We start from the raw sequence: 6,000 nt of genomic DNA, 5'->3' as shown, positions 1-6,000 counted from the left end.
TCGATAATGATCTTAAATGTAAATGGATTAAATGCTCCCACCAAAAGACACAGACAGGCTGAATGGATACAAAAACAAGACCCATATATACGCTGTCTACAAGAGACCCACTTCAGACTTAGGGACACATACAGACAAAGTGAGGGGATGGAAAAAGATATTCCATGCAAATGGAAATCAAAAGAAACCTGGAGTAGCAATTCTCATATCAGACAAATGGACTTTAAAATAAAGATTATTGCAAGAGACAAAGAAGGACACTACATAATGATCAAGGGATCGATCCAAGAAGAAGATATAACAATTGTAAATATTTATGCACCCAACATAGGAGCACCTCAATACATAAGGCAAATACTAACAGCTATAAAAGGGGGAATCGACAGTAACACATTCAGAGTAGGGGATTTTAACACCCCACTTTCACCAACGGACACATCATCCAAAATAAAAATAAATAAGGAAACACAAGCTTTAAAATTATACATTAAACAACATGGACTTAATTGATATTTATAGGACATTCCATCCAAAAACAACAGAATACACATTTTTCTCAAGTGCTCATAGAACATTCTCCAGGATAGATCATACCTTGGGTCACAAATTGAGCTTTGGTAAATTTAAGAAAATTGAAATTGTATTGAGTATCTTTTCGGACCACAATGCTATGAGACTAGGTATCAATTACAGGAAAAGATCTGTAAAAAATACAAACACATGGAGGCTGAACAATACACTACTTAATAAGGAAGTGATCACTGAAGAAATCAAAGAGGAAATCAAAAAATACCTACAAACAAATGACAGTGGAGACATGACGAATCAAAACCTATGGGACTCAGCAAAAGCAGTTCTAAAAGGGAAATTTATAGCAATAAAATCCTACCTTAAGAAACAGGAAACATCTCGAATAAAAAAATCTAACCTTGCACCTCAAGCAATTAGAGAAAGAAGAACAAAAAAAAAAACCCAAAGTTAGCAGAAGGAAAGAAATCATAAAAATCAGATCAGAAATAAATGAAAAAGAAATGAAGGAAACGATAGCAAAGATCAATAAAACTAAAAGCTGGCTCTTTAAGAAGTAAACATAATTGATAAACCATTAGCCAGACTCATCAAGAAAAAAAGGGAGAAGACTCAAATCAATAGAATTAGAAATGAAAATGAAGAAATAACAACTGACACTCCAGAAATACAAAAGATAATGAGAGATTACTACAAGCAACTCTATGCCAATAAAATGCACAACCTGGAAGAAATAGACAAATTCTTATAAATGTACAACTTGCCAAGAGTGAATCAGGAAGAAATAGTAAATATGAGCAGACCAATCACAAGCACTGAAATTGAAACTGTGATTAAAAATCTTCCAACAAACAAAAGCCTAGGACCAGATGGCTTCACAGGCGAATTCTATCAAACATTTAGAGAAGAGTTAACACCTATCCTTCTCAAACTCTTCCAAAATATAGCAGAGGGAGGAACACTCCCAAACTCATTCTATGAGGCCACCATCACCCTGATAGCAAAACCAGACAAGGATGTCACAAAGGAAGAAAACTACAGGCCAATATCACTGATGAACATAGATGCAAAAATCCCCAACAAAATACTAGCAAACAGAATCCAACAGCACATTAAGTGGATCATACACCATGATCAAGTGGGGTTTATTCCAGGAATGCAAGGATTCTTCAATATACGCAACTCAATCAACGTGATACACCATATTAACAAATTGAAGGAGAAAAACCATATGATCATCTCAAGAGATGCAGAGAAAGCTTTTGACAAAATTCAACACCCATTTGTGACAAAAACCCTGCAGAAAGTAGCCATACAGGGAACTTTCCTCAACATAATAAAGGCCATATATGACAAGCCCATAGCCAACATCGTCCTCAATGGTGAAAACAGAAACCATTTCCACTAATCTCAGGAACAAGACAAGGTTGCCCACTGTCACCACTCTTTTTTTTTTTCCAATAAATTTATTTATTCATTTATTTATTTTTGGCTGTGTTGGGTCTTCGTTTCTGTGCGAGGGCTTTCTCCAGTTGTGGCAAGCGGGGGCCACTCTACATCGCGGTGCGCGGGCCTCTCACTGTTGCGGCCTCTCTTGCTGCGGAGCACAGGCTCCATACGCACAGAGCTCAGTATTTGTGGCTCACGGGCCCAGTCGCTCCGTGGCACGTGGGATCTTCCCAGACCAGGGCTCGAACCCGTGTCCCCTGCATTGGCAGGCAGACCCTCAACCACTGCGCCACCAGGGAAGCCCCTCACCACTCTTATTCAACATAGTTTTGGATATTTTAGCCACAGCAATCAGAGAAGAAAAGGAAATAAAAGGAATCCAAATCGGAAAAGAAGAACTAAAGCTGTCACTGTTTGCAGGTGACATGATACTATACATAGAGAATCCTACAGATGCTACCAGAAAACTACTAGAGCTAATCAATGAATTTGGTAAAGTAGCAGGATACAAAATTAATGCACAGAAATGTCTGGCATTCCTATACACTAATGATGAAAAATCTGAACGTGAAATCCAGAAAACACTCCCATTTACCATTGCAACAAAAAGAATAAAATATCTAGGAATAAACCTACCTAAGGAGAGAAAAGACCTGTATGCAGAAAATTATAAGACACTGATGAAAGAAATTAAAGAGGATACAAATAGATGGAGAGATATACCATGTTCTTAGATTGGAAGAATCAACATTGTGAAAATGACTCTACCACCCAAAGCAATCTACAGATTCAATGCAATCCCTATCAAACTACCACTGGCATTTTTCACAGAACTAGAACAAAAACATTTCACAATTTGTATGGAAACACAAAAGACCCCGAATAGCCAAAGCAATCTTGAGAATGAAAAATGGAGCTGGAGGAATCAGACTCCCTGACTTCAAACTATACTACAAAGCTACAGTAATCAAGACAGTATGGTACTGGTGCAAAAACAGAAATATAGATCAATGGAACAGGATAGAAAGCCCAGAGATAAACCCCCACACATATGGTCACCTTATCTTTGATAAAGGAGGCAAGAATGCACAGTGGAGAAAGGACAGCCTCTTCAATAAGTGGTGCTTGGAAAACTGGAAAGGTACATGTAAAAGTATGAGATTAGATCACTCCCTAACACCATACACAAAAATAAGCTCAAAATGGATTAAAGACCTAAATGTAAGGCCAGACACTATCAAACTCTTACAGGAAAACATAAGCAGAACACTCTTTGACGAAAATCACAGAAAGATCCTTCTTGACCCACCTCCTAGAGAAATGGAAATAAAAACAAAAATAAACAAATGGGACCTAATGAAACTTCGAAGCTTTTGCACAGCAATGGAAACCATAAACAAGACCAACAGACCCTCAGAATGGGAGAAAATATTTGCAAATGAAGCAACTGACAAAGGATTAATCTCCAAAATTTATAAGCAGCTCATGCAGCTCAATAACAAAAAAAAAGACAACCCAATCCAAAAGTGGGCAGAAGACCTAAATAGACATTTCTCCAAAGAAGATATACAGACTGCCAAGAAACACATGAAAGAATGCTCAACATCATTAATCATTAGAGAAATGCAAATCAAAACTACAATGAGATATCATCTCACACCAGTCAGAATGGCCATCATCAAAAATCTACAAACAATAAATGCTGGAGAGGGTGTGGAGAAAAGGGAACACTCTTGCACTGCTGGTGGGCATGTGAATTGGTTCAGCCACTATGGAGAACAGTATGGAGGTTTCTTAAAAAACTACAAATAGAACTCCCATATGACCCAGCAATCCCACGACTGGGCATATACCCTGAGAAAACCATAATTCAAAAAGAGTCATGTACCAAAATGTTCGTTGCAGCTCTATTTACAATAGCCAGGAGATAGAAACAACCTAAGTGTCCATCATCGGATGAATGGATAAAGAAGATGTGGCACATATATACAATGGAATATTACTCAGCCATAAAAAGAAACGAAATTGAGTTATTTGTAGTGAGGTGGATGGACCTAGAGTCTGTCATACAGAGTGAAGTAAGTCAAAAAGAGAAAGACAAATACCGTATGCTAACACATATATATGGCATCTAAGAAAAAAAAAATGTCATGAAGAACCTTGGGGTAAGACGGGAATAAAGACACAGACCTATTAGAGAATGGACTTGAGGATACGGGGAGGGGGAAGTGTAAGCTGTGACAAAGTGAGAGAGTGGCATGGACATATATACACTACGAAACGTAAAATAGATAGCTAGTGGGAAGCAGCCACATAGCACAGGGAGATCAGCTCGGTGCTTTGTGACCACCTGGATGGATGGTATAGGGAGTTTGGGAGGGAGGGAGACGCAAGAGGGAGGAGGTATGGGAACATATGTATATGTATAACTGATTCACTTTGTTATAAAGCAGAAACTAACACACCATTGTAAAGCAATTATACTCCAATAAAGATGTAAAAAAAAATAATAATAAATAAACTATGACACAGATGAGCCTATCTACAAAACAGAATCAGACTCACTGTCATAGTGAACAGATATGTGGTTGCCAAGTGGGAGGGGGAGGGGGGAAGATTGGAGGGGGAGGGGGGAAGGTTGGAGGGGGAGGGGGGAAGTTTAGAGTGGGAGGTTGATGTTAGCAGATGTCAGCTACTATATACAGAATGGATTACAACATCCTACTGTATAGCACAGGGGACTATAATCAATATCCTATGATAAACCATAATGGAAAAGAATATTAAAAAAGAATGTAGATATACGTATAACTGAATTACTTTGCTGTACAGCAGAAATTAACACATTGTAAATCAACTATACTTCAATAAAAAAAAAAAGTGAAAATACCCACAAAGAACGCAGTGCTCTGGTGTGAGTGAGCACATCCCCTTGACCTCATGCACTCTGATCCCATAGATGAGGTCGGCAGAGAGGCAGGGTGAGGACCTCTAAGTGCAGGGCTCAGAGCTGGACCCAGTGTCCCAGGTCACAAGGTAATACTGGGGGGAAGCCTGATGGATACTATACATGTTAAGAGAATAATCAATATTAGAAATAGGATTATTCCTAGTTATGCGGGACAACACTAGGCAGCCCATAGTTAATTATAAATGTGGAGTCAGAAAGGCAAATATGCGTTTCATAAGCAATCATAAGCTAAAGAAAAAAGAAATGAATGTAAAGAAAAAAATGTAATGACAGTCCAAGAAAAAATGTAATAAGAAAAAAATGTAATAAGACAGTTCAAGAAAAAAGTGATACTTTCATGACAATGAAGATGCTTTGAGAATTTTAAGCTAGTATTCACTCATTCTGTGAATATTTTGTAGGTTAACTATTATGTCTTAAATGCTGTACTAGGTGCTAGAGATAGAGCAATGAATGAATGTGACCAAGTTCCTGTCCTCATGCAGTTTTCATTCTAGTGGGAGAGACAAACATTAAAAATGTATTTAAAAAGCAATCATGTGTATTATTGAAGTAATTAGAAATATCGATAAGTTCAAAAAATAATCAGTGGAAGATGAGCATTCCAGGCAGGGACAAGTCAGTGCACAGGTTCTTTGGCGGGAAACGGCTTTTCATGAAACAGTAAGAGAGGAGGTTGGAGGCAAGTGTATTCAGTACCTTGGAGACTAAAGATGTGGGTTTTATTCCAAGAAGCCTATTTTAGGCAGGAAAGTTCCACCACGTGATTCACATTTTTGAAAAGATGGCTCAGGCTGTGAGGGGAGAGTGGCAGGGAGACTGGAGGCTGTAGTATCATCCTTGAGGAATGAGAGTCAAGCATGTCATCATAGAGAATAGAGCACAACAATTTATTCAAGAGTCTTACTAAGACAACATAGCATGTTTTGGGATGTTGCCATTTGAGTACCAGATATTAAAACTCCGCATTAGCGTTTCGGAATTGTGTTCGTGCGCTGTTTGTGCGCGTAGAATGTGCTTGTAGGAAGAAAGGCCAAGAACAAGTTAGCCTT

This window comes from Stenella coeruleoalba (assembly GCF_951394435.1).
Source record: "Stenella coeruleoalba genome assembly, chromosome: 4".
In the NCBI taxonomy this organism is placed as follows: Eukaryota; Metazoa; Chordata; class Mammalia; order Artiodactyla; family Delphinidae; genus Stenella; species Stenella coeruleoalba.
The sequence above is the reverse complement of the archived record's forward strand: the minus strand, read 5'-3'. Positions refer to the sequence as shown.